The sequence below is a fragment of the Sciurus vulgaris genome (genome assembly GCF_902686455.1).
Source record: "Sciurus vulgaris genome assembly, chromosome: 3".
NCBI lineage: Eukaryota > Metazoa > Chordata > Mammalia > Rodentia > Sciuridae > Sciurus > Sciurus vulgaris.
The window spans coordinates 25,231,764-25,254,827 of record NC_136463.1 but is presented as its reverse complement, the minus strand read 5'-3'; the positions used below and the strand labels follow the sequence as shown (position 1 = coordinate 25,254,827).

The 23,064-nt window shown below is 46.2% G+C and overlaps 1 long non-coding RNA gene across 2 annotated transcripts in view; it reads left to right on the top strand.

The window, feature by feature from the left end:
* LOC306658066 overlaps positions 1–13,018 on the top strand; it is a 35,147-nt gene extending 22,129 nt beyond the window's left edge. The window contains exon 4 of one of the 2 annotated variants that reach the window (XR_013762950.1): positions 11,171–13,018. This is a non-coding gene — a long non-coding RNA (uncharacterized lncRNA). Of the gene's footprint in view, positions 1–5,249; positions 8,254–11,170 lie in introns of those variants that run through there. The other variant, XR_013762951.1, reaches the window with a different exon arrangement.
* Positions 13,019–23,064: the final 10,046 nt, after the last annotated feature.

Here is a 23,064-nt window from a genome sequence, read left to right as displayed (position 1 = left end):
GAAAACAAGATAAGAAAAATGGAAGTCATGAGAAGTTTCAGGGAAAGAATCTAGATCATCCTGAGTTCATAAATCACTCAGGAAAAGAACACTGGGTAGGAAGTCAGACTGTATCCTAGCCCTTTGGAAAGCAGGTTCCAGGAAAAACAGAGACAAGAGGAATATTATTTGGGAGAGCTGAAAAGACAAAAAGGCTCAGGGCTCGCACCTGGCATTTAGCAAGAAAAGGAAAAAGGCTGGAGCACGCAGAGCCATTCCCAATGGGCAGGCCTCTCTGGCTTCTCTTTCTGGGGAAACATTCTTGGAGAAAGGTAAAGGAAGGGTGATGAAAGGGGACCTGAAGCCCAGACTTGGTGATGAGCTGGTAGGAGGCATCCCAGTGACTTTAATAGTCACCAGGTCCCAACTCACAGAAACTGCACTGCAAGTCAAGGGGGCTTTGCAGGTCTTGCACACTGTGCCAGGAGCCAAAGGGCAGCTCCAGGTGAGAATGTACATGTAGATCCTGAAACATCCCAGACAGATCCTTGGTATATTTCTAGAATAAATGATTGAACAGCACTGTAGTTACTGAGGGAAGGAAGAAATGACCATAGGAACAAGCATGGAGTTGCAAGAAACAAGCCATGCCGAACACATTTCAGTTTCTTTTCATAGGGTTTTGGACAGACACATCGGGAGAACATACACACCGTGCATCTTAATTCAATAGCCATCGACATAAATCTTCATAATATTCTTGTGATCAAGAAGAGAAAAAATGGCTGGGTATGGTGTTGCATGCCTGTAATCCCAGCAGCTCAGGAGGTTGATACAGGAGGATCCTGAGTTCAAAGCCAGTCTCAGCAAAAAGCAACCCAGCAAGACCGTCTCAAAATTTTTTTAAAAAGGGTTGGGGATATAGCTCAAGAGGTTAAGTGCCCTTGGGTTCAATCCCCAGTACAAAAACCAACCAGGGAAAAAGTGCAGGCAGGATGATAATCCAGTCTGGGGGCTAAAATGAACATGCTTCTACCTAAGAACTAAGGGTTGGCTGCTGCAAGTTGACTGGGTATCTCAAACGGGTGGGTCCCAGGACCAGGTTCCATGGAACTTTCCTCAAAGGACTCTTTTTTTGGGGGGTGGGGTGGGGGAATTGAACCCAGAGGTGCTTTACCACTGAGCCACATCCTCAGCCCTTTTTATATTTTATTTGGAGACAGGGTCTCATAAGTTGCTTACGCTCTTGCTAAATTGCTGAGGCTGGCCTCGAACTAGCATCCTCCTTCCTCAGTCTCCCAAGTGGCTTCCACAACCACACCTGGCCACCACCACGTATTGATCCACTATATGTCATGCCTTATGCCAGATGTTGTCATGTAAATTATCAGAGTATCACAGAAATCCTAGCAGGATGACAACTGTCTGTTTTATAGGCGGAACAGTGAGGCTGAGAAAGAATGCCCAGGCACCCACTCCCCAGTAGTGGACCAAACAGAATTTTTATTTAGGTCTAGAGAATTGTGCTCTTAAGCATTACACCTATCCATTTTTAAAGATCTTTGAAACCTAAAACTAACACCCATTGTGTTTACAGCCCTTCTTAAGTTTGTGACATCTGCAAGCTTAACTTGCCTTCTAGATCTCTGTAATGGCTCACAAACTTCAGTGGCAGGGAGACTACTCTAACGCTGTTTTTTTCAACCAGTGGGGAACAAAACCAATTCAGTGGATCATAGTCAACATTTTAAAAAATGAAATAGGGTAGACAAATATCAAAATCTATCATATGTAATAAAGGCACGCTGGGTCTTGATTTTGTGTGTGGGGGGGGGTTCTGAGTATGGAATCAAGGCCTTATACATGCTGGGCAAACGTTCTATCTCTGAGCTAAATCCCCAGCCCCAAAATAAATTATTTTTATAACTGTGGTTCATGGTCTAATAGTTTGAACATGACTGCTCTAAAGGAAAAATAGATGTGTTGGGGAGTTGTCTTTGATTATTTTCATTATAACATTACAACCTGACTTAATTTTATATGAACATAAATCTGTCTCAACTAGTCAGCTTAGCTACTTTAAAGTTAATAGCTACAAAAAAAAAAAAAAAGCCAGCAAAATTCAAATTAGCAACATCATTCTGGGAGGACAATGTCTGATGGAGCCCTGATCACTGCTTTCAGCACACGCATAGCAGAGAGGCGACCCTCTGTGCCCCTTGAGCTCGGCTCACCCACCCTGCATTGGACAGTGCCAAGTGACACATTCCTCCCACTGCATCTGGATGGAAACATCGTCCTTCAATTTGCACAGACGTATCATGAGTTGAATGTGCAAAATGAAGCTGTCCTAACTAGCCCACGCAGTTATAATGGAGCACGTGTAAACACACAGCCCTGAAACGTGTAGGATGTGGCTAAGCAACAGTCCTCCAGTGATCAGTGGTAGATGCTCATTTTTAAAAAGACAATCAGCATAATAAAAACAAAGGAAGAAAAAGTCCTCTGAAGTCAGGGTGGCGCACACCTGTAATCCCAGTGACTAGGGAGGTTGAGACAGTAGGACTGCAAGTTCCAGACCAGCCTCAGTAACTTGTGAGACTCTATCTCAAAAATAAAACGGTCTGGGAATGTGGCTCAGTGGTTAAGTGCCCATGGTTTCAAACCCTGGTGCCAAAAAAAAAAAAAATGTATACACACAGTGGTATCAAGTTTAGTAAATCCTGCTCTTAGGTTAAGAAACAAATCACATGTATAAAGGACAGGAAGACAGAGCTTTAGAGTGCTTTTCATGCGAAAAAAAACCCAGTGGTTTTTAACTCAAAGCCAGTAGAATCTAGATGGTTGCAAAAACAAAAACAAAAACAATTACTACAATCTTGGACTTCATTTCTTTCTTTTGCCTTCCCCTGCCGCAGTTCCAGGGATTGAACCCAGGGGCACCCTGCCACTGAGCTACACCCCCAGCCCTTAGGCTGGCCTCACACTTGCATCCTTCTGCCTCAGCCTCCCAACTTTCTGGGAGTACAGGTGTTTGCAACCATGCCTGGCTTGGAATGCATTTCTTATGGTGGAAGGTAGAACTGGGAATTTAACACCGAGCACTTCATCACTGAGCTACACCCCTAATCCTTTTTATTTCAAGTCAAGTTCTTACTAACTTGCTGAGGCTGGCTTCAAACTTGTGATCCTTCTGCTTCTACCTTTGGAACTGCTGAGATTACAGGCATGTGCCACACCTGGCTTTGGACTGCATTTCAAAAAATTCAATTACAGGACGAGAAAAATCATAGTCTTACTGTAATCTGCACACTTGGACAACATCTGGAGTGTCATGTTCCATTGTGAGGGACATTTCAAAAGGAGAATTTACAACGGGGGCTTGTTAGAGGAAAGCAGCAAAGGTTGTATCTAGGATGCCTGGGTGGGGACATTTACCAGAGTATTCATTCCATATATGAGTTCAAAGGGCAGAACAAAGACTTGGGTGCAGACATTTCAAAAAAGCAGATTTCAGTTTAATATAAGAACTTTCAAAAGATGGAATCAGTTGCCTTTGGGGATAATGTTCTACCTTCTCTGGAATCCTTTAACCAGAAGTAGGATGTGTATGTCTGTCGGAGATGGGCTCTTAAGATGGGATGGGAAATTGGACCAAATGATTTTTAAGATTTTTATACTTTTGGGGTCTGGGGGTTCAGCTCAGTGGACAAGTGCTTGCCTAGCATGTGCAAGGCCCTGGGTTCAATACATAGCATCCCCCTAAAAAGAAGATTTTTATACTTTTTAGATCATGTTGCTGATAAAAATGTAAGATGAGTTAGTTGCTAGCAGGCTGGGAAGGCAGGCAGGGGATCTCCTAGGAGACGCCCTGGGGCTCAAGTTCACTTGGCTAAAATTGGTGAATGACTCTCCCTCCGATCCTCTGTTATAAAAAGAAAGGACACAGGAACAGGAGAGTGCAAATGAAAATTGGCCTAGTGCTTCCTAATCATTTCCCTCTCTCTGCTGCAGTCACTATTACCCTGGACTCAAACTCGATAGGGACCTGGCTGGCTCTGAGAGCTTCTTCAGTTTAAAGTTAAAGCAGCAGCAAGCTGCAGATGCTGGTGCTCCACGTTGCACCATTTCAGTTTGGTTTCATTTTCCTCCCCACCTGCCTCTTGAAACACTCCTCTACATCTCAAAACACAGTTTGTAAGTTATGTCTCCTGGTGTCACTCAGAGCTTTATGGCCCCTGGGCTGCAGACCTGGGCGATGGAAACAGAAGAACCTCCCTGTTATTGCAGAATTATGTTTTGGGATTTGCAGAATTATGTTTTGGGATTCACCATGAAAGGGAAAAGAAGCATTTCCTGTTGGTGGTTGGAAATGAAAAGTGGTAATGGAGAGGAAGCACAGATCCGCTATCGTCAATGGTACCTTGGAACCTCATTAATTTGGAACCTTGTATTTAAAATGTGTCATTTGGATGTAAATTGTGCTTCACTTTTCCTTCCTACTATTTAAAGCATGGCTAAGTAGTGTATGAAGACTCAAAGAGACTCCTGAACATGTAATTGTTTTACTCCACTTCTACCATTTAACGGTACCATGTGCTCTTTGGGGGCGAGTGGTACTGGGAATTGAACCCAGGGCTGCTCTATCACTGGGTTACATCTCCAGATATTTTTATTTTTTGAAACAGGGTCTTGCTAAATTGCCCCAACTGACCTCAAACTTGTGACCTTTCCGCCTCAGCCCCCCAAATTGCTGAGATTACAAGCATGCACCATCACAATTAGCACCTGGTCACTGAAACCTACACGTAGCAACAGTGATAAGTGGAATTACTGCATATTCTTGAAAGAAAAAGCTCCATGTCTTTCAAAGTTATATCATTTAGACTTTTCATTCATTCAGTTGTCTAACACTTTCCCAATAGTCTCTGGGCTAGTAAAGTTTTGTTTTTGGTACTGGGGACTGAATGCAGGGGTACTTCACTACTGAGCTACATCCCTTGTCCTTTATTATTTTTTGAGATAGGGTCTCACTAAGTTGCTGAGGGGCTGGCTAAGTTGCTGAAGCCCGCCTCGAACTTGCAATTCTCCTGCCTCAGCCTCCTGAGTCTCTGGGATTACGGGTGTGTGCCACCACGTCTGGCTGGGCTGGTCAGGCAATTTTTCCAAGGAAAATGTTCAAGGACATCATACATGACTTGATAATAGCACAGGGTGTGGGGAACCAGGTGTCTCATGAAACCACACCTGAATTTCTTTTCCTCCTATAGGAAGCCAACAGACCCCCAAGACTGACAGAAACAGATCCAGAGCCTCCAGGCTCTTGTATTGATGATCTCCATCTCCTGTCCCTTCCAGCACAGCCGATTTTCTTCACTCCCCACTTTACTCGCTTCCTTCCTAAGCAAGCAGAGGAATCAGGACTTTGACCCCAGCACTCTGCTTGCTGGTCCTGCCCAAGTCACCACTGATGTCCTTGCTGCCAAATCCAACAGACCCTCTGATTATTCCCTCCTCCTTGAAACTTCCATGAATTTTCTCCCACCTCTTCCCCTATGGGCACCTCTTCCTTTGCTATCCTTTAAATAGTGACAACCCTCAACATCTGTCCTTTCTCCTCACCCAATATCCTTTCCCCGGTAACCATGCCCACTCATATGGCTTCAGGAACCTTCCACGTGCAGGCTGACGACTCCCAGGCCCTATGCAACCCAGACCTCTCCTCTGGGTGTATTCACCCAGTCCTCTACAGGCTTCTTCAGCTGGCCATAGACTCCGCCAACATGGGGCACCCCTTCTGGCCTGCCCAGCCTCAGCCCCAAAGGCCTCCTTCCAGACTCCTGAAGAACCTTTATTTTTGCTGCTGCCTTCCCTTGTTTACACCCCCTTCTATCTTTCTGAGTTACTGCCTTCACCCTTTAGGTCTCAGACTATTTTTTCCCCAGCAATATTTGTTAACAGACATTATGTAACAAGCATGCCACATCCTCAGAGGCCTTTCTGGACCCCCTGAGCTGAGGTTAAGTCCTTTAATTCACTAGTCACCCATTAAATAAATAATCATGGGCTTAATGTATGAGAGTATGGATGAGCTCCCCAGGGTGGCCATGTCTGTCTTCACTGAACTGCTGACATCAAGTTCAGTCAGTACCCAATGCAGGGACACCTTCCGTATATGGAGGGTAAAAAAGTACCTCTGGTTAAACCAGTCTCTCTTCTGGTATTTTCAGTCACAACAAAACCTGAGCATCCACCTCATGGTGGATCATCAAGTTCTGATAACCTACCTCCAAATTAGACTTTTGTCTCTGGTCTCCTCACCCCTCTGATTCCCCAAGGCCATAGCATTAACTACCCTCAGCTCAGCCTGAAATACCATTCACAACCTCCAGAATGGGTTCCAGTCTTTGGCCTGGCCCCCTCTTACCCAGCCTCCACAATTGGTCAGAAGAGTCTATAAAATGCAAATCCCACTGCTACCACTCCCGTGATTAAGCCCCTCAACGGATTCCAGATACCCTTATGATAAACTTAGAAAGGCCACTGTGTGCTGGGTGTGGTGGTGCACACCTGTAATCCCAGCAGCACTGAGACAGAAGGATCACAGAGTTCAAAGCCAGCCTCAGCAACAGCAAGGCGCTAAGCAACTCAGTGAGGCCTTATCTCTGAATAAAATACAAAACAGGGCTGGGAATGTGGCTCAGTGGTTGAGTGCCCCTGAGTTCAATCCCTGGTAGCAAAAAAGAAAGAAAGAAAGGAGGCCACTGTGCCTTTTCTTGGCCCTTCCCCCTCCTCCCTCTCCTACTTTATCTCTGGCCCCTCCAACTTTCCCAGCATACACTTGAGTATTTTTCACTCCTAAAATTTAAAAAGACCACAATTTATCTTGTTTGGAGTCTATAGCTGGTTCTCTCCCATTTGTCTGGTCATTTTAATTTCTTCAAAGCTCCTTTATAACTCAAAGAAAGCCTGAAATCCCAGCTACTCTGGAGGTTGAAGCAGGAGGATTCCAAGTTTGAGGTCAGCCTGGAAAATTTAGTGAGGGCCTGTCTCAAAATAAATAAAAAGGGCTGGGGTGTAGCTCAGCGGAAAAGTGCCCCGGGTTTGATCTCTAGTACCCCCCCCCCCAAAAAAAAGCCTTTCCAATCCTTCCCCATGTCTGAGGCAGGTGACCTTGCCATGTACCTGAGTGTACTCCCCAGGGCACCCTTCATAGCACTGACCCTACCACAGCCACTGGGCAGGGAGTGTGTCTCTGACCCGGGGTCTTTCTACAGCTAACTAGAGGTCAGGGGTAACACAGTATAATGGGTTATCCCACTGGTCCTTTCACCAAGAACTGCTTGTGTGTGCGTGTGCGTGTGCGTGTGTGTGTATCTCGCATGTGCTCAGAATCCTAGCACATGGTAGGCAAATGCTCTAGCACTGAGCTAGACCCCAGCAAAACAATTTTGAGACACAGGAAATGAGAAGAGGGGCCCACAGAAATCCCACAACAGTAGGCTTTAGGAAGCTTCCCTCTGGGAGAGAACTTGGCTCACACTCCACAGCTAGGCCTTAGGAGTACTCAGCCTTTTTTGCCTTCTGGGTTCCTACCACCCTGACTACTGGCTTCCTTGGCCCTCTGCTCTGGTAATTCCCCTGGAGGAATTTCACTTTGCACAAACAGTCCTTCTGTTGGCTATTTTGGTCAGCTTGGCTGGGCCAGAAGCCAACAAAGCAGTTTCCAAGTCCATGCTTTCCCTGTTGCCTGGAAGAATTCAGAGCTGGTGAAAAGCAAAGCCACGGCTGGTTTTAAAGAACAAAGCTGGGCCTCAAGGGAAGCTGACAAGAGACTCAGCTTGGATGGAGGGAGCAGCAACCCAGGTCAAGAGAGACTCCAAACTACACCGAAAAGCACATCTCCAGCCACCAAAATAGCGAATATAAAAGAGCCCAGTAACATAAGACGAACTTCACTGACTTTCATTAAATGAGAACAACTCTGGGCAGTGGCCGACTAGTTACCATTGGCCAAAAGAGGAAGGTGAGGGAGTAGGGAACAGAGCTCTTTCCCTGGCTAGACACTTTATTATGCCTCCTGTCTTCCCTATCCTGAACTCTGACCCCACAATTCAATCTGTGGCCCCTATGTGCATCCACAATTCCAAGAAGTTAAAATTTCCTACATCAGTAAATATCACCAATTCTCTCCTCTTCAAACAAAACTCCTCTCTAGTTACCTATGTGGGCAGTTCCTGACTGTCAGTGGTTTGGCTAATGCTTTTTTGACTTGATAAGCAGGTGAGGCTAAGCTATGATGTTTAGTCTGGGCATATTAAATGTATTTTCGACTTACAATATTTTAACTTACTGTGGATTTACATAACCCCAGCACAAGCCAGGGAACATCTGAACTTGCCATTTCTAATTATTCTTCTGCCATTTTCTCAAATTTGCTCCAACCAGGTTGTTCCCCCCATTCATGCTGCCAAAACTGCTCACACTACCAGAAACCTCTATGCTGCTGAATCTAATGGCTAATTCTTATTAGACCTCAGACTTCATCTTTTGTGTTGATCTGACGGCTGGCTGCTTTTCCTCTGTGACACACTCTTCACTTGGTGACAAGGACATTCATACCACGTTGGCCTCTTACCTCTTGAGCTCCTTCTAAATCTCCTTTGCTAGTTTTTCTCTCAAATTCTACATGGTTGGGCTATCCCAGGGCTCAGTTCCAGGACCTATCTTTCTTCTGTCTACATCTGTTTCCTGAGTGATTTACCTAGTCTCATAGCTTAAAAAAAAAAAAAAAAACAGTAATATATACATTACTATATAACGATAGACTCCCAATTTCTATCTGTAGATTTGTTATCTGAATGCCTACTGACCTCTTCACTTGGATGTATTAATAAGTATCTCAAATCCTGGCCCTAAACAATGTTGCTGGTATCCCTAATTCTGTGCCTCCTTCAAAATTTGCCACTGTAGCCACAAGTAGAGGTGCACACCTGTAATACCAGTGGCTCAGGAGGCTGAGAGAGAAGGAACTCAAGTTTGAGGACAGCCTCAGCAATTTAGTGAAGTCCTATACAACTTGAAGAGAACCTGTCTCAAAATAAAAAGGGCTAGGATGTAGCTCAGTGGTAAACTGCCTCTGGGTTAAATTCCCAGTGTCCCCCATAAAGCAAAACAAAATGGTAATATTCCCCACTGTGGTGAATGCTCACTCCATTCTTTCAGCTGCTCAGCCCTAAAACTTTGGGAATTATCTTTGACTTGTTTGTCCCACAGTCCACATTTGACAGCACACATTTTCAGCTACCTTTAGAATGTATTCTGAATATGGCTGTTTTTACCACCTCCTCTGTCATCACCTAGGTCCACCTTGTCTTTCACCTGGATAACTGAGAAAGGCTCCTAGCAGGCCTTCTGACCTTGACCCTGTCAGCCTGTTCTCAACACGCATCAAATTTAAACAAAACCCTGTTATTCTTTTGTTCAGATTCCCCCAATAGTGTCCCATTTCCCACTCAAACAGCCAAAGTCCCCACCATGACACAATATGTCCCTATGTGACCTGGCTCCCTCTTTGACCTATCCTGCTATCAGTCTCCCTTCCTCCGGCTTTAGCTGCTGGCCTCCCTGTTGCTTTAAACATAGTAGGTGTGGTCCCTTGTCAGGATCCTCTTACTTGCTCTTATGATTGCTGGAGGTCTCACCCTTCTCTCCTCACTCCAGATTGGGCATAGCTCAATCTCCTCTCCTTGTTCTGGGAACTACTCAGATGCCATTGAGACCTTCCTTCACCTAGAGACCTTCCCTGATTACCATACATAAATTGTCCCCTCCCACACACATTTATTTCCTATTTTCTGTTTTTATCTTTAGCACTTCTTACTTTCTTTCTTTTTTTTTTTTTTTTTGTACCTGGCATTAAACTCAGGGACACTCAACCACTGAGCCACATCCCCAATCCTAATTTGTATTTTATTCAGAAACAGGATCTCTACTGAGTTGCTTAGTGTCTTACTGTTGCTAAGGCTGGCTTTGAACTCTGGGATTACAGGAGAGTGCCACCCCGCTTGCTAGCACTTCTTACTTTCTAACAAGTATCTATTAGTTACTTATTTATTGTCTCCCACTTAAGAATTGGAAGCTTCCTAAAGATTGTCTCATTCATTGATGTGCCTGGGTCCATAGTACCTGGACCTTCAGTGCTTACTAAACATTTGTTGAATAAATTAATGAACAAATTCTGGACGGATGCAGAGCGGAGAGCCTAAACAGAGTTTGGGAACTCACGAACCAAAGGAGAAACCCTACAGATCCACATATCCTGGCACCACATGAGGATCCACTCCAGGGCTGCTCTGCTGATCCAGTTCCAGATAGAACTCTGTGGCTGGGGATTGAACCCAGGGACGCTCAACTACTAAGCTACATCCTCACACCTTTTTGTTTTGAGATAGGGTCTTGCTAAATTGCTGAGATTGGCCTCAAACTTCCAATCCTGGCTTAACCTCCCAAGTTGCAGGTATGACAGGCATGCACCACCATCCTAGCTCCAGATGCAACTCAAGCCCACCAGTCCTCTCACATGGGGGCGCTAGCCTGATGTGGGCCAGCAGTCTAGTCCTGCTCCTAAACAAATACTTCAGTGAACCCACCTCACCACAGAGTAGGTACAACATTTCGGTGCTTAAGTATAAAGGAATGGCTGGGGGGTCTGTTAAGATAATGAGGGCATCTGAATATGAATACCCCACCCATCTCCACCCTGAATTCCTCTCCCCCAAAGAAGACTGTCATTTGCTAGTTTGCATTCCTACCCTGCTGGAAGAAATTCTGGAGACGTGAGGGACCTGAGGCAACAAGGGATGGAAACTGTTCACTCAGACCAAAGCAGTCCCAGGAAATATTGTAGTATCTTTTTGTCAAAGAATACTGGGTCGCAGCATTCTGTCTTAGAGAACAGGAGGGAAAAAGAAGGCAAGAAACGTTTTTCCCTTTAAAGAATCTCATTATGCACAAACACTGCTTCCTCTGCTTTGGCGCATATATTATTTGTGAGTCACTCCCTGCATTCACCCCAGGCTATGATCTGCTTCTGAAATGAGTAGTGACTTCATTTCCCCTGAGAAGAGAGGGCTGGCTTATTCTTTACTTTGTTGAAGGCTGGGAAATGTCTTGGTCTGTTTTTCTCTAGGTTCATCTGAGAAGATTTCCAGTTAAAACACTGACTGGAGGAAGAAATATTTCACGTTCAATCACATGGCCCTGCTTGCTGTCTCTTACTCCTTATTTACTCTCTCGGCGGTCACTTTGTGATTCAACCAAATCCCACAGGAGAGGTGACAACCCCAAAGTAGAAGCTCTAGAAAGATGACATTTGGAAATGTGCAAACCAGTGACTGCTGGCTCCTCCTGAGCAACTTTCACCCCATGGCTGCAAGGAAAGACCACCTAACAGTCTAACTTACATGCAGAGATAAAGTAGCATCTCAGAGCACTTTAGCATCAAATAACAGTCACCCGAGCTAAATCTCTGCATTGCACTGTGGCTAGATGCAGCAAGCAATTCTGAAACGAAATATAGCTAAGAGAAAGAGTTACCCAATGAAGGATTCCAACAGCTGGGTTTCCAAGCGTGCTTATCCTGTGATGCAAACAGTCTTGACATCTCAGCACTGCTTGGAGCTCTCTCTGGAGCAGACTGAGCAGCACCCAAACCAAGCGCTCTGCCTCTTCATACCCCCTTGCTCCTGAACACAGCTCATCTCCCAAGAGTACACCGGCCTGAAGCCCATTCTAATGAAAAGCACAGTGATCTCCATGCCAATGGCAGCCTCAGAGCATCCAGAAAGACAAGGAGTGGAATGGACGCCTGGCTTCACCCAAGCTGCGAGTGCTGACTCTCAGCTTGCTCCAGGGCTCTTTTCTCAGTGTCCCATGAGGCAGCAGAAAACTCAGTTTTCCACTTCAGAGTCTGTCAACTGGAACAAATCCACCCATGACACCTGGGAGCACCTCCTCACAGGCAATCTCCAATTCCTTTCCTATTTAGCCTGACAATGCCCTTGAGTCAGAACTGTCCCATGGTTTTAGCCTCTTTGCTCATCTTTCCACCCTGTTCCAAAAGATTACTGATGGAAAAGTAAGACCTCCTCCACCCTAAGGTCCTAAAAGAAAGCTTCCCAACAAAAAGATCTACTGGCGATGGAAGAGCATCTCAAGAGACAGATTTTCCACTACATTTCAAAAACACAAAATCTAAGTGCTGGCTTTATGAAGGAGAAATAAAGAGAAAGCTGCTCCCCCAGCTCCTACCACAGGTCTATAAGTCACACAGGAGATGCATAAGTATTTAAAAAGGGCAAAGTAAAAACAAGTACACTCCATAATGTCCATTTCTCAGCCCAGAAATTATTGGTCTAGAGCCAATGCATATGACTGTAATCTCAGCAATTTGGGAGGCTGAGGTGAAAGGATCACAAGTTTGAGGTCAACCTCTGCAACACAGAGAAACCCTGTCTTAAAAATAATTTTTAAAAGGTGGGGGGAGATGGCTAGAGATGAAGCTCAGTGGTGGCGCACCCCTGGATTAAATCCCCAATGCCTAAGAAAAAAATGAAGGAAGGAGAAAAGAAAGGGAGGGAAATTACTAGTTTGGTCCACCCTGTAAGCAAAGCATTCCTGGTTTAGAACATACTGAGAAGATGGTCACAGATCTGTTAAACTGCCCAAAGGGATACTCCAGACATACTACCGAAAAACTCACAAGGAAGCATATGACCTTCTGCAAATAGATTTTACTCTATGTTTGCTAAGCACAAGGTTTAAAGTTGGACCATGTAATTCCATAAACTGAGAACTGTTCATACCACTACATCCCTAAACTCTCTAATACTCCGCACAATCTTTACTTATTTATTGATACTGGGGATTGAACCCAGGGTGTTTTACCACTAAGCCACACCCCCAGCACTTTTTATTTTGACACAGGGTCTCCCTAAACTCCTTAGGGCCTCAATAATTTGCTGAGGCTGGCTTTGAACTTGTGTTCCTCCTGTCTCACTGTCTCAGTCTCCTGAGTTGCTGGGATTACCAGCATGCACCACCATGCCTGGCCTTCACACAACCTTTGAAGCAATGTCTCTCTGCCTCCTTCAATGTGTGGCTACTGCCCACTTGATCCAAAATAATTCCTATATTTTTCAATGTTTGCAAGCAGGACCTCCCATCTATATGTATGAAGGGAAAAGATAACTCTTAGAACAGGCCACATTCCAATCACAGAAATGGGAGTGGGCAAGGTCTACTGGTTGACTACAATAAATTTAAAATGTCCTCATAAGTGCCCTAATTGGGCAACACTTGCTTAAAGTCAGCTTGGGGATTGCCACATTCCCGTAACAAAGGACTGTTCACTGCTTAGCTCAAGGAACCCAGCAACTTCTCCAAAAGTCACCAGAATAACTAAAAAATTCAAAGTGAAGATATTAAAATGAACTAGACTACCTGCTGGAATGCCAGAAAGTTCCTCTACCCAGACATTTGCCAAAATATGCTTACAGCTTCTTTCCTCCTCTTTTGACAGGCCTCCAGAGGGTGAAACTTTAATAGATTCTAAGAGGAAAAGTGGCCAGTCTATGTGCTGTCCACAAAGATACCAAATTCTTCCTCCTGGAGCCAGGTCTCTCTCTCTGCTGGGCAGTCAGGGAGTATCCAATTATCAGCATACTCTACGTGGGTCTCCTTGTCAGAGTCTGTGTCTTTAGTAGCCTAGTTCAAGAGGCTCATCATTATCTCAGACCAGCTTTCTTTTCCTTATTGGTGATGCTTTTAACCAAAGAGGTTAAGCCTCTGTACAATCAAGTAATACTAGAATTAGAAAACTTTTATCAATGGCCCTAGCCAATGAGAATTCATTTCCAACTGGTATAAAAGCCACTGGAACACTGTTATCATCAATTGATAGGCTGTCTTACAGATTTGCCCTCTTCATCATACACAGGAATTTAAAATAAAGCAAGACACTGCACTTATATTCATTATTGCAAACAACAGATTTCTTTGTGTCAGTAATCTAAATTACTGCTGTGGTCTAGGCTCCACCATGATTCCCTCTGTGGTCTCTGTGAGCTGGTCAACACTGTAAAGTTTCTAGTCCTAAAAATTTTATCCAAAATACTAACTCAACACTTAGCCATCCTCTGTGATATTGACTGCCTCCTAAGATACAGCATGAAACAAGTTTTAGACAGTCCATGCCGGTGCACCATGAAGTAGTCCGTGACCTTCTATCTGCAATGAAATCTGTACAAGGGTGACCTTGGGCCAATTCATTGCTCACAGTGGAGTCCTGGTTCATTCCTTTTTTTCCAGGAAGTAACAAGTGAGTGAATAAACTCAGGAGAAAAAAAACTTCAGGAGAAAAGTCAGACTAAGTCCCCATGCATCAAGTGAATTAAGAAACAAACAATGACAAGATACTGGAATCAAAACCAAAGAATGCAGTGAGGACAGATTTCTCAGTTGCACAGAGAAGACACACTTCCTTTTGAATTAAATTTAGAAAGCCACTAGGAAGGAAACATAAACCAAAAAGCAAGGATAGGAAGTTGAGAACCATTAAGTCAGCAATGGGGATGGAGTGGGGTGAAGGAAGAAAGCTGTCATCTGTTTTGTTTTATTCCTTAAATCATTCCTTAAGACTGACAGCACCTGGGCTGTAAGGTAACAAACAGGTTGGGAGCTCTGTCAACAAGTTCCAAACTTCTCATAATTCCAAGAATTTGCAGATAAGTGGGTGGAAGTTCAAGTGCAAGCATTTTAAAGACGATTTTGTTCAGTCCCAGCACCCCGGTCATCTGCCCAGGGAGTGCCAAGTGGTCTGACACCATTTCCCGATTGGGATACGTCAGTAAGCAGACTTAAGTCAATGCCCAGCAGTGTCCATCTGGTTGGCACCGTCTAAATTTCAAGCATTCCCTCGCCTCTCTCTGCAGTCCCGCGGCCCTGAACCGCCGGTGGGCACCTAGTTGTAGCGCGTAAGGCCACCTCCCCCAAAACACAGGGCGAGCCCGAGAGGTGCCTCTAGCCTTCTCGGAGCAGACCCAGACATTTCCACCACGCAGGCGGTGTTGAGGTCGGCCGGCGACCCTGCTAAGGGGGCGCCAGGCATGCCCAGGGTGCCCGCTTTTCTCGCCAGCCCCCGGAAGCGCCGCCCTCCCTCCCAGCGGGCTCCGAGGGGGCGGGGAGTCGAACGCCCCCTTCCGGGTGCCTCCGCCCGGCTGGCCAGCCGCGCTCCTCCTCCGGGCGGGAATCCTCCCTCCCCCGCCCCTCCTGTAGCCGGGCCCCGGCGCCAGGCCCAGCCCCAGGGGGGAACCCCCGACCCCGACTTCCCCTCCCCGCGGCCTCTGCCCGTCTTCCCGACCCTTGAGGGCCGAGAAGACCCCGCCGGCAGAGGCCAAGACCCACCGCTCATTACGACATCTTCCTCCCTGGCCTCCGCCGCCTCCGCCGCCACCGAGAGCCTGACACCGCCCGCCTAGCGCCCGCCAATCCCGAAGCCCGCCACCACCCGAGCGACGGCAACATTCACCAATAAGCATCTGGCACATTGGGGACCGACAGCACTAATAACCAATCAGTGAGAGGCATCTAGAGCGACGTTGGTTTGGCCAATAAGGTTGTGAAGTGTCACTGATGGACGGTAGCGACTACCAACCGGAAGCCTACCGAAGAATGAACGACATATTCATCAGCCAACTAGCGGGAGGCAAAGTCCCGCCCACCAGATGGTTGATGGACAGCAACAGGAAGCTGGATGGGGAGGGGCTTAGCTAAGGAATGTTTCTTTATTGGTCGGGATTGACCTTCCACCCACCTCTAACCCAGAAGATGAGTGATAGATCTGCCCTAAAGCCAATCAGAAGTCCTTAGGGTAAGGCCAAGAAATGCCCTCACAAAAAGCATATACATTGGGCCTTACGTGCAGTCTCGCCCAGGTGGGGCACTGGTTTCCTCCTTTTTCGGCTGCAGTCAGCTACCACTCAATCCCTTGCCTGGTGAGTGGAAAGTCACCTTTCTAAGTCCCTTCCTTGCCATCTCCTTGGAAGAGGCGACTTTGTACAGTGAGGCACTGGAGCCCGACACCATAACCGGAGTTTGGGTTACTTGACACTTCTGAGACGGGATTTTCATTTTATCAGTTCAAGTCCCTCTTAATCTTCACCAGGTTGTCGTAGGGACTCCCCCTAATCCATGGCCCCCCAAACGGGCTCGTCGGAATCATCTAAGCTCTTTCTAAAGCACACTCCTCGGGATGCCTCCCTTAATAAGATTTGGTACTTTGGGGGCGTGCCTAGAATCTGCATTAACAAACGCCTCAGGTGGGCACAATTGCACACAGGAGTTTAAGAACCACTGCTTGGTCTCAACCCCCTTTCCTCCAGAATGAAGTAAAGCACTTGATGGGCATCACCTAGGTAGGATTATTTTTCTTTTCCAAGCCTTTCTCCTGTGCACGATTAATTTAGGAAGGCTGCCTGGCATCCACTCCAGTTTCAGATAGCCCACTTTGGAAACTTACGCATCCCACTTACAGCGAGACCTTAGGCAGGTAAACGAAACTCTGAGCCCTGTGTCCTCAAGTGTATAAGCCAGGCTGATCACACCTACACCTCAGATTGGGGCTTCCTTTTTTAAAAAACATAAGCCAGACCAATTAGAACAAATTTTTAAAAATTAATAAAAAACAAAATCATAAACCAGGGCTGGGGTTGTGGCTCAGTGTTAGAGTGCTTGCCTAACACTGAGTTCAATCCTCCGCACCACATTAAAAAATAAAGTTATTGTGTCCAGCTACAACTAAAAATATTTTTTTAAAAAAATCATAAGCCACAGAGAGAAAAAAGTTTTGCATCCTGACCCAATACACTTAAAGTGAACAAGAGTGTATAACAATGTTTCCAAAAACAATACCTTTACTACTATGTACTGAATATATGTATGTATATAATATATGATACATTGAATAGATACATACACTTGTATATATGTTTGTATCATACATCTATATATATTCACACACACACAATGAGCAGATTGGGCAAATCTATTGAACCCAGGAATGTTTTAAGTGCTGGGGATTGAACCCCAGCCTCCTACATGCTCAGTACACATGCTACCACTGAGCTACGCCCCCATCCCTGATAATTTTCTGTTCTATCCTCTTTCCTTCCTTCCATCTTCTTGTTGGTCATGACTGGCAATTTGAAAAACATTGCCAGAAAGGTTGATGGTTGATGTGATAAATTTATATCAGGACGCTTAGTACACAGCAATTCTGAATCACCAGTCTACTCATCTCAATGTTAACCTTTGAAAAACAAGACATTGGATGATATCACTTCTCTACTTAAGATCCTTCATGGGGCTGGACCCCGTGGTGCACGCCTATAATCCCAGTAACTTGGGAGGCTGAGGCAGGAGGATTGCAAAGTCAAAGCCAGTCTCAGCAACTTAGTGAGGCTCTAAGCAACTTAGCAAGACCCTGTCTCAAAATTTAAAAGGGTATAAAACGGTGAAGTTGGGGGTATAGCTCAGTGATATAAACACACCTAAGTCTAACCCCCAGTACCAAAGACAAAACAAAACAAAACGAAACTTCTCTGGGTTCCCTATGCCCTTTTAGGTATAACCCAAACTCCTTTCTTGGCAAATATCCTACTTGAATATCTTTCATACTTTATCTTCCTTTACCCATTTCTTCTCAACAAGTCCTAACCTTGTTCCTCAAGAAAAGATTCCATAGTCCCTAAAGACTTATGAATCTTTCTACTAGTTTCCGTCCTACCTTACTCTTTTTTTTTTTTTTTCTCCTGGTAAGCATCTATGTATCCTTTAAGATCCTGTTCAACAGGGGTTGCAGCTCAGCTGTAGAGTGCTTGGCTAGCATGTGCAAGGTCCGGGGTTTGATCCCTAGTATTGCAAAAATGTTAAATTAAAAAATTAAGGAGCTGGGGCTATGGCAGAGTACTTGCCTAAAGCACATGTGAGGCGCTGGGTTCGAGCCTCAGCACCACATAAAAATAAACAAAAAATAAAGGCATTCTGTCCATCCACAACTACAAAAAAAAAAAAATTAAAAATTTAGCCTGGTACAGTGGTGCATGCCTGGAATCCCAGTGGTAGGGGAGGTTGAGGCAGGAGGATCTTAAGATCAAAGGCAACCTCTACAATTTAGCAAGGCCCCAAGCAACTTAACAAGAACCTGACTCAAAATAAAAAAAATAAAAAAAATAAAAAAAGGCTCAGAATGAGGCTCAGTGATTAAGTACCCCTGGGTTCAATCCCTGGTACCAAAAAAATTTTTAAATAAATAAATGCATAAATAAAATAAAAAATTTAGGGCTGGGGAGATAGTCAGCTGGTAGAGTGCTTGCCTTGCAAGCATAAGGCCCCAAGCTCGATCCCCAGTACCGCAAAAAAAAAAAAAAAATTTAAAACGTCTGGGAAAACAAAAACAAAAATTCAAAACCCTGCTGGAAGTCCAAACACCTCCCTCCTACCCAAAGCTTTATCCTCCTCTGTGTGCTCTGTGTGGCCCCGGGACAATTAGCACATGCAAAAGCTTTCCCTTTCACAGTCTACTTTACACAACTTTTTCTTCTGGGTACCTGGGATTGAACCCAGGGGTGTTTAATCACTGAACCACATACACAGCTCTTTTTATTTTTAATTTTGGGACAGGGTCTCCTTAAGTTTCTGAGGCTGGCCTCGAACTTAAAATCCTCCTGTCTCAGCCTCCCAAATTGCTGGAATTACGGGCATGCAGCACCACACTGGACCATTTTACACACTTTTTTCCCACTTCTGACTCCCCTGAGAGACTGAGCTACAGTAGGATTGAGGCCAGTATTCAGGATGGTCAGAATATAGATGCCAACCTAAAGAATGAATATTTGCATGTATTACATACATACACAAAGGACTTGTTTATATAGACCATACATTCTGTTCCCAGGGTAGTTTTCAAGCTGATTGCTTCACTGTCAAACCAAGTACTCCACCCAGGTTCAATGATTCAGCTATGGTGGGGTGCAGGGGTTTTGATGGGGAGATGGGGTTGAATATCCTGCTGGGCCACTGCCAAACCTCTTCTGGGACAAAAACTGGAGAGCACTATGCTTCTCCTACCCCAGGGGCCCCATCAAGAAGGCAGTAGAAGTGAAAAAAAAAAGTGTCCTTGTGGGTTGGAGGCAGGGTGTGAATACATAGAAGAATCCACCAGTAGTTTTGAATTATTTGAATGGTTTTACCCTTTTAAAGCCGTGATTTCTCTTGTTTTTAGGCTGTCTTCCTCCTCTTAGTAGAGGCCCAGCATTTTTAATTTTTTTCTTGAATGGTGCGAGGGATCAAGCCCAGAACTTGGAGCACGCTAGGCAAGCACTGAGCCACACCCCAGCCACCACCCCTGCAGGTGCTGAGCCTGTTCACAGCCCCTCCAACCCAACCGCCAGATGAATTCTCTTCTGACAGATCTCTCTTTCAAGATGGCCCCCGTCCTAGTCCTCCACACAGAGGGAGGCCAGGCAGATGGCTTCTACGTGCCCTTGGTCTCCCTGGCCACCCTTTAGACTCCTTAAAGAGCTTTTTAAAAATAAATACTGAAGTCTGGGTCCCACTCCAGGGAAGTCAGTCCCTGGAGGTGGAACCCAGGTGTCAGAATTAAGAAAATTCTCAGGTGGGTTGGTCCAAAGAGATCTTCCACTGGGGGGTGCCCAAGCAAAAAACTAGGCAGTCTGGCCCCTCGCCCCAACTCACTCCTGTCCCTTCCCTTTCTAGATTTCTCCTCTTCCCCACCCTACCTGCTGTGGTCTTCACAGATGCAGGGCCTTTGGGCGGTTCCATCTACGTCTCCTGGTACGGACCAGGGATGCCATGTGTTCCCCCAGGAGTCTAGAGGCAGGTTCTCTCTCAGTGCTGCGTCCCTTCTTGCCCCCAGGTACTTTCAACCTCTTTCTGCTCCAAGGCGTCACTTTCTCCGCATTTCTAATTTGCAAAGCTGTTCCTTCTTTACAACTGAAACCCCCATGTTTGTCTTATTGGCCTCTGCACCTTCAGCCCCTTCCCCCGCACTGTTTGATGGTAGTGGGTACACAGTAAATGTTTGTTGACTGAATGAATGAGTGTCCTTTTAAACCTTCTCATGGCCTTACCCTTTTTTTTTGGTACCAGGGATTGAACCCAGAGGTGCTTAACCACTGAGCCACATCCCCAGCCCTTGTTATATTTCATTTAAACAGAGGGTCTTGCTGAGTTGCTTAAGGCCTTGCAAAATTGCTAAGGCTGGCTTTAAACTCAAGATCCTCCTGCCTCAGCCTCCTGAGCCACCAGGATTAAAGGCGTGCACCACCGTGCCCAGCCCCTCTTGTTTTTTGAGCCCAGTCTCTTTCATCTCCACTGCACTTCACTGTCCACCTTTTAAGTCTCCTGCCTCTTCACTTTCTGCTGCTTTCCTTGCTTCCTGATGCTCCTTGTCCTTCTCTTCTGCAGGCAGCAGTCTCCATCTCTTCCATAGTTACATACAGTGAACAGTTCCACTCGCACCCCCAGGTGACTAGAGGCCCTGAGAGAGGGCATGGAACCACAGTCTGTGCCCTTAAGAAGCCACAGATTCCTTCTGGAGCCTTCTATGAAAGGATCCACTTGGCACAGCGGGGGCTGTTAGTCCCTTGCTGGTCCACCCTCCTGCTGGCCTGCACTCATAGCTACAGCCCAAGTTTTAGTGTTGTTACAGCCATCTAAAGACAGCTGATTTGGGCCTGGCATGGTGACACATGTCAGTAATCCCAGTGTTGGGAGGCTGAAGCAGGAGGCTCTCAAGTTCAAGGCCAGCCTCAGTAACCCTATCTCAAAATAAAAAATAAAAAGCACTGGAGATATAGTTCAGTGGTAAAGCACCCCTGGGTTTAATCCCCAGCACAAAAAATAAATAAATAATAAAAATTAAAAAATTGTTGATTTTATATTAAGGATTTCCAAGTAGCCTCTCCTTTTCCTTCACCTATGGGGAAGACTTTTTAAGCCATCCCTGATGCTCCTATAGTCAGTCTCTGAAAATGATTTGATGGGACAGACACCCAGTTTGAATGAATCAGTTATTCTTTCCCTCCCAGGGTCCATCCATGACTTCAGTGACATGAGTTGCTTCCATCTTCTATCAGCATGAAAAATGGACAGAGGCTGTAAAATATATCTGTTGGTTACACTCTGCCAGCTGTCCCCACTCTGCACCCCAGGGGCACACACCCAGCCACTCCTCTGTGGCTCCTGACCCTTGACTCCTCAATTCCCTTGAGGGTCCCTGACTCCTTAGCTCTCTCTGCCTTGACTCCCCGGGCGATGACGGCCCACCAACTGTCATGGAATCTTCCAGCAAGGACATTCTATCCCTCTCCATGGAGTTCTTCCTTTTTCCCTGGTTCTTCCTTCCCACAAGCCTCCTGGGGTGGGGTCTAATGAGCCTCTGGAAGAAAAGCCAAGGCCCCAAGGAAAATGAATCCTTCCCTAAAGGGCAGAAGGCAGAGTCCTCCCGGCCTTCGCGTGTTGCCACCAGGGGGCGCCCAAAGCCGCTGCCCAATGTTCAACCTGACAACAGGGAGGGAGCAGGGAAATTCAGCTTAACAGGCAGGTATCTGGGCCTGCAGTTGACCAGGCCAGGGTGCTACTTCATCTGGAGACTGAGAGGTATTCAAACCTCTACAGAGGCTCCATGAACAGAGCCTCTGTCCTATCTCAAGGAAGAGGCAAACCCCTCCACGTGTCCCTGTAGCAGCCATTATCCTCTGTCCAACTCAGCCCCCTACACTCAGCCCCTGGCCACCCCCTCCTGACCCAGACCACAGATCCACCCAGTCCAATCTGCTTCTCTGAGTCCAGGATTCCCACAGCAGCCTGGAAGTGTCCCCAGGAACAAAGGCAGACTGCAGCATTCCCTAGGCAGGCACACCCCCTTCTCCTTCCATTCCTCTCCTTTCTGGGCCCCTGACCCCCTCTGCCAAAGTCACGCCTTGATCCCATCACTGTTTTCCGGAGGGTTTTCTGAGACCCTGACTGTGGAGAGCGTGGGTTCCTGGAGGCCCTTGGCTGGGGATGCCAGCTCAGGAGCACAATGCCTCCCCTGGAAGCAGGACCCAGCTGGCAGAGACTCGGGAAGTGGGCGATGGTGGCGATAACAATAACAATAATCATATTAATAATAACATTGGGGCCCACAAAACGGCTGTGAAATACCCTCTAATGATCCCTTGTATTTATAGATCTCCTTCTCTTCAGAGCCATTGCCCAATTAACCCTCCTAGCTTCCCTAGGAGGCCCAATTAACCTCACATTTTACAGCCAGGAGAAATCAAGGCTCTGAGAAGGTGATGGAGTTGGCCAAGGTCACACAGTGCATCAGTGACAAGATTTTGTAGAACAGCACTCTCTCCCTCCTTTCCATGTAGACCCACTTAGGTGTGCTCATCTACACACGGGCGCGCACATGCGCACACACTGACCATCCCAGCTCTGTCTTGCCAGAACCTCAGCATCTGGGAAGAGCCAGAACTGGTCAGAGTATGGTTGCCTGGAGCAACGAGGAGGGAGGTCCCAGTTATCCTTGAGGAGGGTTCCTCAAGGTCTTGGCTGGAGCCAACCAAGACTTTAGGGACTTAGTTCTGATAGACATGCTTCATGTCTAGCTGGCTCTCAGTCAGGACTGAGCCTCTCCAGGCGGGTACTCAGGGGCCCCACCCAGCATGCCCCTACCTCAGCACAAGGATATACATTATAGTGCCAGGCACTGTGCCCCTGAAGAGCCCTTGTCCATGCTGCCATACTGGAGGTGGCAAGACAGTTCCTAGCAAGAGAAGCCATGTGGTGGCCCTAGAGGAGAAGGAGAAGGTGGGGGGTACAAGGAAGGCCTCTTGGATGATCATGGGCTACCTGAGGACTTGGTAAGGACTTGGGAGCTGGAGGGGGGGCTAGGTTACCTAAGAACTAGAGCAGGCAACCGAAGAGGGCAGCAAAGCAAGAGTGGGATGGCATTTG